We start from the raw sequence: 14,259 nt of genomic DNA on the forward strand, positions 1-14,259 counted from the left end.
CAATTTATACAACGGATTTCCTTCAGCTCTCACTCATGTTTATTTTTGTAGGTTTGTATTATTCACAGTTCTTATATTCTGTACACACTTCCTTTTTTAAAGATTCTTTTACTTACAAAATCATTAAGATTATTGCTGGAAAATCAGCAAGCTGGAAATATCTTGTTTTTGCCTTTTTATTTGTTTATTATAGTTTATTTAAAAGCTTGCATGTAACGTACCAGTGATATTGCTGTTCATTGTAAGTAAACAGGCCAAGTTGTTCACGTAAGACGACAACATGATAATTTAAATCTCTCATACAATTCTGACAATGCTTCTCAAAGGCCGTAATAAAAATGTATCTCCATATATCATAGCTCTTTACCAAAAAACTTTCTAAAATGACCAATGATACTTTGGACCATACTATAGCTCTCCCACTTAAAACTAGTTACTTCTGCTGCTCAGGGAGTGATGCAGCCAGAAAGCTTCCCCCAGCATAATTAACCCTACAACCTCCTTTGTTCATAAGTGACACATCAGGATGGGGTATGGGTAACAATGGCTGGCCAGCAGAATGTTCTCTACTGGACTGTTCCCACTAGCACGCCTTAGACTAACATTTAAGCTGTTCTAAGAGATGGTGAATTGCCACCACTCTCCTCAGACAGCTGAATACAGGATCCCAGCCACCTTCCCTCCACCCTCAGCTCCTGCACAGCTTGGCTGGACCCACAGATCTGGCCTCTTGTGTTTCACTAAGACATGATGGATAAACTGTATTATATACAAGAATATGATTGAGATCCCACATGAACCTTCAAGAGCAGAATTGGGCCAGGTGTGCCCAATCAGCTAATTAGGCTTTAAACAGGGAGTCTTTTGGCTGGAGGCAGCTAATTAGGAACAGGCTCATCTGCGCAGCAACAGGCGGGACCTATAAAGCCAGGAAGGTAGCTACAGACTGGGTCAGCTGCTGAGAAAAGGCAGTCACTCCCTGGGGAGAGGGTTCTTGGAGCTGGTACAACCAGACAGAGAAGGGGAACCAGAGTGTAGAAAGCAGTCCAGGGAAGGAGCATTGAGGGCAGAGAAAGGAAGCCCAGAACTGTTGAGCTGAAGGTCCCTGGACAGGAACCTGAAGCACAGGGCAGGCCCAAGTTTCCCTACCAGCCACTGAGGGAGTGGCACTGGCGCAGTGAATGAGAAGACTGCCTAGGACTGCTGATGGACAGACCCCAGAATGGGAACACTGAGTGACCAAGCCAAAGGGCTAAGTGACAAAGAAGATGCTGCAGGTCCTGGAGTGAGAGGAGCTGCAGACCAGAGTGATGGCATGCAAACTGCAGATGGGGCACTGGCCTCAAGAGCTAATCCCAGAGTGATCAGGAGGAGGCATCATACTGGCAGTGAGTGGAGCACCCCGTGACAAAGAATCAAATTCATTATTCATTAAATTTATTTTTCTGTATTTTCTTCGGTTTATATAATCACAGTATTTCAAGAATTGATCTAATTTATTTTACGTATACAAAGATACATGTTTAATACAAACACATTGCTATCAGTTCATTATAACACATAGCTATATCAATATAGATATTTTTAAATGTATATAGAAAACATCCATATGCCAAAAGATCACAACTTTACTGCACTGAACTTAACAAGAAAACCCTATGGGCAATAGATCCTGTCAACAGTTGAAAGTAGGAGAGGCAAGGGCAGTAAGCCCTTCCATCAAGGACTCTCCTCATTTAAGTACCAATACATCTAACTGTACTATGCCTAAGCAGGACACCTAACCCAAAGCCCAAAATAGGTCTGCAGTCCTATATAAGCTACTATGCCAGAAAACATCTCCAAGTCTTTTGCCGGCAGATCCAACTCTTTTCGACACAGATGGGTGGATTGATGTCTAATCCAAAGGAAAGGAAATCTATTCCCCTCATTTTCCAAGTATCACAGACTCTTGTATTCTCAAGATAATCAAATGCTTAGACATTTCATAATATGCACTTGTACCACATGTATGTTAAACATGCCCTCTCACTGGCAGCCAGTTTTCCCCAATTAGCAAGAGTGCATTGTAGCTCAATGTATGAATTCCAGCGGAGTTTCCTTTCAAGTATAACAGGACCTGGCACTTCTTTGCAGAAAAGGATTCTAAACTTCATCTGGAGAGGACTAGTGAATGAATGTATCCAGATATATGGTATGAAAAAATCTGAAAATGCTTGCTCAAAATAAGAGAGAGAAGGCTCATTACTCAAGGACAGAAACACTATGCTGACAGCTTGTGCCACACACTATCAAAGAAAATGCGGAACCACCTGATCAACATCCTCTAAAGCAAACAGGGAAAGATTAAGAATGAGCTCTCAAAATTGGATACTCTCATAAAAAACCAACCTTCCACACAAACCTCCTCATGGCTGAACTTTACAAAAACTAGACAAGTCATTTACAACACACACTTGGCTTCTCTACAAAAGAAAAAGGACACTAAACTACCTAAACTACTACTGCCACAAGGGGCCACAACAGTTGTTCCCTTAACCCACCCAGCAATATTGTTAATCTATTGAACTATACCCTTAGCCCAGCAGAAGAATGTGTCCTATCTCAGGGCCTCTCCTTCTGCCCCTTCACCCCCACGAACGTGATACAGTTCTGTGGTGACCTAGAATCCTATTTTCAACATCTCTGACTCAAACAATATTTCCAACACACCTCTGAACAACACATTAACCCACAGAGACCTTCCTACCAACCCTACAAAAAGAAGGATTCTGGGTGGACTTCTCCTGAAGGTGGAAACAACAGACTGGACTTCTACACAGAGTGCTTCCGCCGACATGCATGGGCTGAAATTGTGGAAAAGCAACATCACTTGCCCCATAACCTCAGCCGTGCAGAACACAATGCCATCCACAGCCTCAAACAACTCTGACATCATAATCAAAAAGGCTGACAAAGGAGGTGCTGTCGTCATCATGAATAGGTCGGAATATGAACAAGAGGCTGCTAGGCAGCTCTCCAACACCACTTTCTACAAGCCATTACCCTCTGATCCCACTGAGGGTTACCAAAAGAAACTACACCAACTGCTCAAGAAACTCCCTGAAAAAGCACAAGAACAAATCCACACAGACACACCCCTAGAACCCCAACCTGGGGTATTCTATCTGCTACCCAAGATCCATAAACCTGGAAATCCTGGACGCCCCATCATCTCAGGCATTGGCACCCTGACAGCAGGATTGTCTGGCTATGTAAGCTCCCTCCTCAGGCCCTATGCTACCAACACTCCCAGCTATCTTCAAGACACCACTGACTTTCTGAGGAAACTACAATCCATCGGTGATCTTCCTGATAACACCATCCTGGCCACTATGGATGTAGAAGCCCTCTACACCAACATTCCACACAAAGATGGACTACAAGCCGTCAGAAACAGTATCCCCGATAATGTCACAGCAAACCTGGTGGCTGAACTTTGTGACTTTGTCCTCACCCATAACTATTTCACATTCGGGGACAATGTATACCTTCAAATCAGCGGCACTGCTATGGGTACCCGCATGGCCCCACAGTATGACAACATTTTTATGGCTGACTTAGAACAACGCTTCCTCAGCTCTCGTCCCCTAATGCCTCTACTCTACTTGCGCTACACTGATGACATCTTCATCATCTGGACCCATGGAAAAGAAGCCCTTGAGGAATTCCACCATGATTTCAACAATTTCCATCCAACCATCAACCTCAGCCTGGACCAGACCGCACAAGAGATCCACTTCCTGGACACTACGGTGCTAATAAGCGATGGTCACACAAACACCATCCTATACCGGAAACCTACTGACCGCTATACTTACCTACATGCCTCCTGCTTTCATCCAGACCACACCACATGATCCATTGTCTACAGCAAAGCTCTACAACACAACCGCAAATGCTCCAATCCCTCAGACAGAGACAAACACCTACACGATCTCTATCAAGCATTCTTACAACTACGATACCCACCTGGTGAAGTGAAGAAACAGATTGACAGAGCCAGAAGAGTACCCAGAAGTTACCTACTACAGGACAGGCCCAACAAAGAAAATAACAGAACGCCACTAGCCGTCACCTTCAGCCCCCAACTAAAACCTCTCCAACTCATCATCAAGGATCTACAACTATCCTGAAGGACAACCCATCACTCTCACAGATCTTGGGAGACAGGCCAGTCCTTGCTTACAGACAGCCCCACAACCTGAAGCAAATACTCACCAGCAACCGCACACCACACAACAGAACCACTAACCCAGGAACCTATCTTTGCAACAAAGCCCATTGCCAACTGTGTCCACATATCTATTCAGGGGACACCATCATAGGGCCTAATCACATCAGCCACATGTTCACCTGCATATCTACCAATGTGATATATGCCATCATGTGCCAGCAATGCCCCTCTGCCATGTACAGTGGCCAAACTGGACAGTCTCTACATAAAAGAATAAATGGACACAAATCAGACGTCAAGAATTATAACATTCAAAAACCAGTCGGAGAACACTTCAATCTCTTTGGTCACTCGATTACAGACCTAAAAGTGACAATTCTTCAACAAAAACAGACTCCAACGAGAGACTGCTGAATTGGAATTAATTTGCAAACTGGATACAATTAACTTAGGCTTGAATAAAGACTGGGAGTGGATGTGTCATTACACAAAGTAAAACTATTTCCCCTTCTTTATTTCCCCTCCTACTGTTCTTGTAAAGTGCTGGAAATGGCCCACCTTTATTATCACTACAAAAGGTCCCCCCCCCGCTGGTAATAGCTCACCTTTCCTGATCACTCTTGTTACAGTCTGTATGGTAATACCCATTGTTTCATGTTCTCTGTGTATATAAAATCTCTCCACTATATTTTCCACTGTATGCACCCGATGAAGTGAGCTGTAGCTCACGAAAGCTTATGCTCTAATAAATGTGTTCATCTCTAAGGTGCCACAAGTACTCCTTTTCTTTTTATAGAAACACTTAAATTACCTTAGGTAGACTAAAATGTCCAAATCCTTTTCCATTTTAGACAAAATGGTTAAACTATTCTTACCTGACAAGTCCCAAATACTCAGCATTCTCCATTTCATTTACAACATTAGCCAAACAGTGCAGAGAAGGTGGAATTTTCAAAAGTTAGATGCCCAACTCCCATTGGAAGAAGGCTGCCTGACTTCATTATGTGCTTTTTAAAATTCCAGTGTTTTTCTGACTTGCCTGCTCTGCTGACAACATGTGTGATGTCGTCACCCGATACTGGGGAACTCCACATCAGACACATAAGTAAAATAGGGAACCTATGTTTCAAATATTCAATTACCAAGTTTTTAAGGTGCAATATATTTTAATAATTAGGGCTATCAAGATTTTATTTTGTCAGGGAAGGATGGTTTGTTTTTTTTTAAGTTTATCTTTGAAGTGAGACTAATCCTGCATTCATATTGACTTGTTGGAAAAATTGTGGTAATAATATTTAAGATTATGAGTTTGATATTCAGTTCTATGTCCATGAGGCATAAGTACAGCTGTATTATCTTCCACAGCCATTTTGAAACCATTAACTCAACTGTTTAATGTGATAAAACTAAAATCTCAGTAAAAATATTAAAATTTTAGAATTACTGCCAGCTTTTCACTTACATAGAGCTGCTCAGGGGGCCAGTACAAAGACTATACACCACTTAAGTCCTACGTATGTCCTATTCTAAGGGCTTGAATAGGATTTTAAATTGTGTATATGCCTGGGGCAAGCCTTAGAGCAGGGATGAACTTTTACCCCTGACACACTTTTATCAACGATTTGGTAAATATAAAATTTAAGGATGACACAAAGATTGGCATAATGGTGTACAGGGCAGTCATATAGATAGGTTTGGCAGGATTCAATTTATATTTGTTGGCATACCTCTATTTTGCCACAACATTGAAATCAACCAGAAAAAAAATCAATTGGTAACAGGTGTCATGCAGCCTCCCCCACACCTTGCACCTGAGGGATTGGGTGTCACTAGCCCTGCAGTCATAGCAATGAGGGAGAGGGAAAATGACAGCAGAGCTGCAGAGGGCTCCCTGTGTTGCCACAGGGCCAGTAACACCTGATTCCAGCAGGCGCAAACGGCAGGGAAGGCTGAGACCCCGGGGAGGCAGAGCAGACACCCCTGGCCAGGACTACAGAGAGTAGGATGAGTCCCTGGGTAAAGGGAGACCAACCCACTGCTGAATGACTCGGTCCATGAGCACAAGCTGTTCAGCAGCAGGGTCTGTGTTCAGACCTCCCCACACCTTGCACCTGCAGAGGTTGGTTGTCACCAGCCCCACAACCACGCAGGAAGCCCTCTGCAGCTCTGCTGTCACAGCCCTGCTGTTTCACTCACCAGCCAGGAATGTGGAACCATCCATGGTAAGTTTCAGAGTAGCAGCCGTGTTAGTCTGTATCCACAAAAAGAAAAGGAGTACTTGTGGCACCTTGGAGACTAACAAATTTATCTGAGCATAAGCTTTCGTGAGCTACAGCTCACTTCATTGGATGCATCCGATGAAGTGAGCTGTAGCTCACGAAAGCTTATGCTCAAATAAATTTGTTAGTCTCCAAGGTGCATCCATGGTAAGGAACTGTTCAGAGGCACCTTGTGGACAGGGCTCATCCTCCTCTTTGCGGTCCTGACCATGAGTCTCTGCTATGCAGGGCCAGCACCAGAGCCTTCCCTGCAGCTTGCATCCCAGTGTCTTGGGTCCCTGGGCTAAGCATGCATGAGGCAGGTGGGAGCAAGGGAAGAGGCTTTTCCCCTAAATTTCAAATACTCTTATCTACTTAAAGAAAGGAATATCTCTGAAATTTAAAATGTGCTTAAATGAGTCAAGTTAACTGCAACGTTTACTTACTAGCATGTTCATCTCCTATCACTAAATTGAACTTAACTTCCTGGTGATAGCTGACTGTATTTCCGTGCCAGCTCCTCTCATCTACCAGCAGTTTCTGTGTCTTAAATTGTGTTATACTTTATAGGTCTAATATATATTGCAAACACAAAATATTATACAAACAATGTCATGATAACCCTTTCATGTGTTTCAGAAAGAAAGCAGATGAAAATAATTTAGACCTCAGTGCATTCATCTTCATCAGAAAAGCAATTGTTGGTTTATGTACTGATGTCCATGTACACTAACAGCTTACATATGAATTCATCTCCTTATTCCTAATTAAGAGATAGCTTAGAACAGAAAGTACATGATGCACTATCCCTGAGATAGAAAAATAACTTAATTTTTGAATAGATATTTATCCATAGCTGAAAAGTTTGCAATGAAGTGTGAAATTTATCCATTGCCATAGCCTGAGTATCATTCCTTTGGGTTTCTGTCATTGTTTATTCTCCTCACAGAGACTATGAAGCAATTAAACCCTAAGGCCATGTAAACATTACTGATGTCAAACATCTGTGCTGCCCCTGTTATTTAAAGCCATGGAGGGTGATACCAACAGAACAGCTTTTAAGCGCCTAGGCAGACTTTCCTTTCTTCCTATTTTCAAAAACTCATCAACAGCAAACAATTATGTCGTCACACCACCGTAAAGCATTTTCAGAAATGTAGGAGTTCTGTGTAAGCTTGAAAGCTGGTGTCTCTTACCAACAGAAGCTGGTCCAATAAAAGATGTTACCTCACCCACCTTGTCTCTCCATTTTCAGAAAGGCAGTTTCTGAAATCTGAAGTAATGCAGTTCATAATGTAAACCTCTTAGTGGCCATCCTATTACTGCCATAAATATCAGTTATCTAGGTGCTTCCCAAATTTTTCATGTCACAATCCCAGCATTTATCCTGCCACTATTTTTTTTCACATGAATTTGCAGAAGAAGTACAATCTGTTATATCTGTTTAATTATCCGATATATGAACATATCACTATGCAGATCAGCCATGTTATTTTGTGCCTGGGGCTCAGAGATACTTTGAACTCCTATTGATCACTGTTTGCTTGTCGTCACTGGACTAATCACCTTCAGGCCAGAGGTGGCATCTTGAAGGTTTAATGTACATCACTGTTTTGGGATATTTGCCAAAACCTCTATGTTCACTTGCCAGATTTTTTTCAGTGAGTGTGTGTGTGGGGATGGGTGGGGTGAGGTTCAAAGTTAGAACAAATAAAGTAGGGCAACTTATTTTTTTCTCAAGACAAAATTTTCAACACCTGCATAACACCAAGACAAAAAAGGAATTATTAATCCACAATGATTAATAATCATATAAAATGAAACATAACAAAACTTAATTCTTTACCATGTAATTAGTAAACTTCCTACTGAATGCCATTTACTCAACTCTTAATACATGGGGCTAAGTAATAATAAACAATAATTCTGTGCGCATATAGTGTTTCATCTGGACAACTCAAGTGCTGAATCATTGTAGAAGTACTGCACTGCACTTGGTTCTCTTGAACAACAGATTTTATCTTTTTAAGTTATAGACGATTGGAAGTCTCCATTATTTAGTATTAGATACTATTTTGACACTTTTAAAATTATGCCTCCAAACAGTTTAACATCATGTACAGTAGTTATTACATTCCATTTTTCGCTTCTTGTGGCAGACTGATGCCCCACCAATCTCAAAATCTATGCTGCTGCCCACCTCATCTTTTTGTGTTCATGAAATGGAAAGAAAGGAACAATTACCTTTTATATATATTAAGAAAACTAGGGCTGAAATCCTAGCGCCACTGAAGTCAACAGCAAAACTCCTGTTGATTTCAGTGGGGACATGATTTCATCCTAAGAACTTTAAACTTGTGCATGTATGTCACAGAAGACACAGTACAGTGAAGGAAGTAAACAAGCATCTATTTCCTACAGGGCCTGTAGGGAAGAATGTCCAGAGGTGTAGTATCCTATGGGGAAATTCAATTATAATACATTTTCTGCGGCAATTCATTACCTACTCTCCTTAGCTATTATGACTGTGTGTAACAAACATATATGGCAAAATTGGTTTAAACATGAACTGATGCTAGCAACAAAAGGTCAAACTTTTTTTGCACCAAATTATCAAGTATTATTAGGTGTATTATATATTTATTAAACTACTGTCTGCCCATTCGGAAACACTTTCACATTTTCAAGGTTTTATTATTTTTTTGTTTAATTTTATATTTATAAAATAAGTTTGTACCCCACTCCCTTATTTTTAAACAACGAAGATGAGTAAGGATAATTGTCCCCATTTTATTCCCAAAAATAAACTGAGGCAGGACAGAATGACTGACCTGCCAAAAGTCACACAGAAAGCCACTGGCAGAAAAAGGAAACTGATAAAACCTTTATTTATACTGGTTTATTTATCTGTAATTTATACAATTAGAGTACAGTTTATTGATGCATGAATTTCTCTTAAATTCTTAGTACTGAACTGTTGACATTACAAAATATAGTTATCCGCTCCGCTTCCACAACTATGCACTCATAAAATACACGAGAATAGCAGAATAAAGTTCCTCATTTTCAAATTAATCACATATCCTTTCTTATAACCCAGTATGTGTGTCTGTGAGATAATATATACATGAATAATGACTTGCAAGGAAGGATATAGATAGATAAAATGTTTTTTTATATAAAGCAAGAGCTAAGACCATCCTTTTTCACTGGTAAGTAAAGGATTTTGTAGCGCAGCACTGCCACTTAATCCTAAAGGGATTTCAAGCAGAAAATACACATTAATGGTCTTTATGGGGGAAAAAGGGGGATAGGGGATTATTTTGGTGTGGCATACACTTTTTCCCCTTCTAACAAAATACCTCCTTTTTTGGCATAAGTTTATTTATCACTCTGACTGTATTCTTTCCAATAGAAATACAAGACCTGAAACATCCTGAAGCCTAAAAGAGGCAAGACATATTAACAGAAAAATTTCCTGCAACACAAAGAACTGCAGTTAAAGTGAGACTCGTGTATGTCAAGAACAAAATCTCAACCATGACCACAGCACAGACCGTAGCTTAAAGTGCAGTGGAGCTGACTTCTCTGCAACTCCAGCATGGCACTCTAAGTGTGCTTTGTACATGAGAGCTGACTGATCTTTAGGCCTTAAGCAAAAAAAAGCTACTCTCTGCAAGAGCTGTAAGAAGGTCCACAGCCTGTGTCCTTTGCCTAAACTATTTAGGATAAAGCTGTCTGAAGGATAACAGGAGACAATCTCAAGATTTAAAGAGGGGGGCTGCTTCAATGTAGATGATTTTACATATAATATCTTAAAATTCCTGTGAGGTTAAAAACTACAGTATGTCTAAGGTTTCAGAGTAGCAGCCGTGTTAGTCTGTAACGGCAAAAAGAAAAGGAGTATGTCTAAGCTGCACCAGCAGTGGAATGAATGACTACAGTAAAGCTTACATCGCCACACCAAACTACTCTGCAAATAATTTATCAAGAAATAAGATGAAGGTATCCTTGACAAAGTTGATACTCTGTTGAAAAGTCAGGTTTCCTTCACAGCTAAAGACTTACACAAAGTCAAGGACTTCTCCTTAACAGGCTGATCAAGCCAAATCATAACATATATTTTCCTCCTGGGCCCCCAGAGTATCTAATCACTAACCTACTGGTGTACCTCTCAGAGGTTTGACTCATTCCATTTGATGAATCTGTGTTTCTATATAAACAAACAAGCAATCTGAGTTTAGCATATAGATTGTTTTTTGCTATATGCAAAATTAATTTTTTTCCTGTGTTGAGGGTACTGTGCTTCTCCATTGTTGTAAATTTTTGAATTTTCCAAAAATGATTCTTTTAGAGAGCACAGATTTTTTTTGCCTATATTTCTACTTGTTTTAAATTTATAAAACTATCAGATTTTCAAACACATTCTACAAATTAAAGGAAGTCATAAATAATATTCTTCCTAATAGAACATAATGCACAATAAAAGCAGCTTTTCCATCTGGAATTTGCTTTAACCTGGGGCATTTTTCTTATAGAATCATAGATACTAAGGTCAGAAGGGACCATTATGATCATCTAGTCCGACCTCCTGCACAACGCAGGCCACAGAATCTTGATGTTTTTCAAGTGATATCAGAAAGTATCAGTACAATTAAAAAAACCTCTACACATTATTTCACTTACTGACAGAACTCACATGGTACTATTATGTTAGATATAGGAAGAAATTAAAATTACATTACTTAAAATACATACTTCTGTTAATAGAAATAATTTTTGGTAATTGTCATTTTGAAATCATAGCTATCTAGTTTTGGGCTTAACCCTACAATTCCATCTGCATAAATAGAAAAGCTTCACAGATCTAACGGGTCTACCTCAGTGGTTCTCAACCTATTTACCATTGTGGGCCGCATCCAATACTACCTGTATGGTTCTGAGGATGTCACATGGGCCGCAGCTATGTGCTGACTGGGCCGCAAGTGGCCCACAGGCTACATGTTGAGAACCACTGGTTCTACCTACATGGATGGGACAACTCATCAAGTTAAGTATATGTGTCAGTTTTTGCAAGACTGGTGCCATACCTCAGCAAAAATAAAACTGCTATTAAGTAATTTTAACTACATTCCAAAATCACAATAAAAAGAGCTGCTTGGTATGCAACTCCTTTTCCGTATAATTGCATTTTAATAATTTATAGTTTTCACCAGGAAATTAGAAGAAGAAAATTAAAATTTCACTAGGAAAATTTTGGAAGGTTTAAAATTTTCATTGTCAATTCAAAAAGTAAGGGCCTCATATATTCATTATTTATATGGCAGCATATGGATGTTTTTCATTTTTAAAATTTTTGTAAAGGACATGTTTATACAATAAGCAATGTGATAGCCACTCAAATTATGAATTAACCGGACATGATTTTTAAATGTCCCAAAATAAAAGTGTTTGCTCTAAAGTTGATGTTTTCAATCTGCCACTTATTTTCCCGAACAAGAAAGTATCTAGTATATTTCTCCAAACCAATGCCAAAGGGATTTTACATCTTTTTTGTACTTATAAATTAATTAAAAATTTAGAGCCATTGTCGCTTCATAATTTACATGGAGAGCTGTTTCATGTCTTTCAAAAAAGAAAATGCCATCTAAAGTTTTTGTTTTAATTTTTAATATTGTCAAATTTCAACTTTAAGGGACATTTTTTGAAGTGAATGATTAGTTTTGTCCCTGATCAAATTTAGTCATTTAAAATAATTGTATTCACAATAGTATATCATATTAAATATTTAAGAAATTCTTAAATGCTGCAGTGAAAGAACATTCAATAGTTTTATTTGGGGTGACAACTGTCCTACTTCTTATACATCATGGACATTCTCTGCCACTTGTAGCGAAGACACTTGAGGATCAGTAAGTGCCAAAAAGCCTGAAATGTTTAATGGTCAAAGTTCACATACAGTAGCAAATCCTGATAAACAGAAAAAAAAATAGAGCTCTAAAATGCAACAAATTGCATCCTCTTTAGTGCTTAAGGTTCCAATCCTGAAAGTCGGTCATGCAGGTGGAATCTTGTGCCCACACAGAATTTTATTGGCTTCAAAGGGTGACAGAGGGAAAAATCAGTCCAGATTGCAGGATCAGGGCCGAAGTGAAAGTTCCTACTGTACTGAATTCTGCCAAGTCCTGAGTTCCCTCAACTCCCATTGAAGTGAGTGGCATTTGTGTGTGTTCAGCCCCCTGCAGGATCAAAGCCGTAGTGAGTAGAGGAGTAAGCAGACAATTATCCCTCTGCCTAAATCAAGTTATTTGACAGTTCATCTGTCACCCCAAACACTAATTAAGCAACAGAAATCCCAATGATTCATCTATGTAGCAGAAATTAGAAAAACTGTAATAACCCAGTTTCTATGCACCAAATATACATACAACTGAAACCCACAAATTTGCTTTTCATTGTTTTCTAATGTGTATTCCATCCATCTCTGAGTCTTTGTTCCATTTCATCCATATCGGTATCTACTAAAACATCAAACTATTGTCACTACATTCATTTTTTCACAGTTTCCACATTTTGACCATTATATTGCAATTTCTTTTTTTTAAAAGTGAAACCAAACAATTTATTTGTGCTAAATGAATGGAAAGAATGTATTCAGAATACATTTCTTTATACATTGTACCAGCTTAGGCTGCTAAATAAGCATTCATTAGTGCTATGTTGTGCTACTTTCTCTGTACTCTGTTTTGTTTCTACCAAGCAATACAACATTTTTGGCTGTTATGCCAATATATTCCTATAATATTCATCTTATACCATATTCTCTAATAGTCTTTTGAACATTTAAAATAGTTGTTCAAACTTTGTTTTAGGGAAAATCACAATTCATCTCACTCCATTTTTTTTATTATAGAAAAATTATATTGCATATGGACAGTAAATGTCACTTATGTGGCACATACAGCATTGTTAAGAAATCTATTACCAGCAGTATCAATATTAGTAAATTATAGAAGTTACAAAGTCAGTTTGGAAAAATGTTTCTCATCCTGGCTGTACATTGCATGTAGCTCTATTATTTCTGTGCCATTCCAATCTACTACCGAAATAAGTTTTTGGTTTACTAAGGTCAACACTGAAGGGTTAAAGCACATAAAAAAGAGATTTCAGTGACTTTGAAGTCAATAGGACTACTTTTGTAAGTAAAGTTTTGTGGAAACTTAGTCAATCAGAAATCACATGAACACGAGATATGGTTTTGTAAAGGGAAATCATGCCTCCCCAATCTATCTGAATTCTTTGAGGGTGTCAGCAAGCATGTGGACAAAGGTGATCTAATTGATATAGCGTACTTGGACTTTCAGAAAGCTTTTGACAAGATTCCTCACCAAAAGGCTCTTAAGCAAAGTTAACAGTCATGGGATAAGAGGGAAGGTCCTTTCATGCATCAGTAACTGGCTAAAAGATAGGAAACAAAGGGTAGGAATAAATGGTCAATTTTTACAGTGGAAAGAGGTTAATAGTGGAGCCACACAAGGATTTGTCGTGGGCCTGCAATGTTCAACATTTTCATCAATGATCTGGAAAAGAGGGTAAACAGTGAGGTGGCAAAGTTTGCAGACAATACAAAATTGCTCGAGATGGTTAAGTCCAAAGCTGACTGCAAAGAGTTACAAAATGATCTCATAAACCTGGGTGACCGAGCAACAAAATGGCTGATGAAATTCAATATTAATACGTGCAAAGTAATGCACATTGGAAAAAATAAAGACCAACCTATACATA

The 14,259-nt window shown here is 39.1% G+C and overlaps 1 protein-coding gene across 9 annotated transcripts in view; it reads right to left on the reverse strand.

The window, feature by feature from the left end:
- The window catches only part of CEP112 (centrosomal protein 112), a 360,739-nt gene that overhangs the window by 292,828 nt on the left and 53,652 nt on the right, over nt 1-14,259 (reverse strand). The gene's annotated exons all lie outside the window — the stretch shown is intronic.

Source organism: Chelonia mydas, chromosome 14 (assembly GCF_015237465.2).
Source record: "Chelonia mydas isolate rCheMyd1 chromosome 14, rCheMyd1.pri.v2, whole genome shotgun sequence".
Taxonomy (NCBI): Eukaryota; Metazoa; Chordata; order Testudines; family Cheloniidae; genus Chelonia; species Chelonia mydas.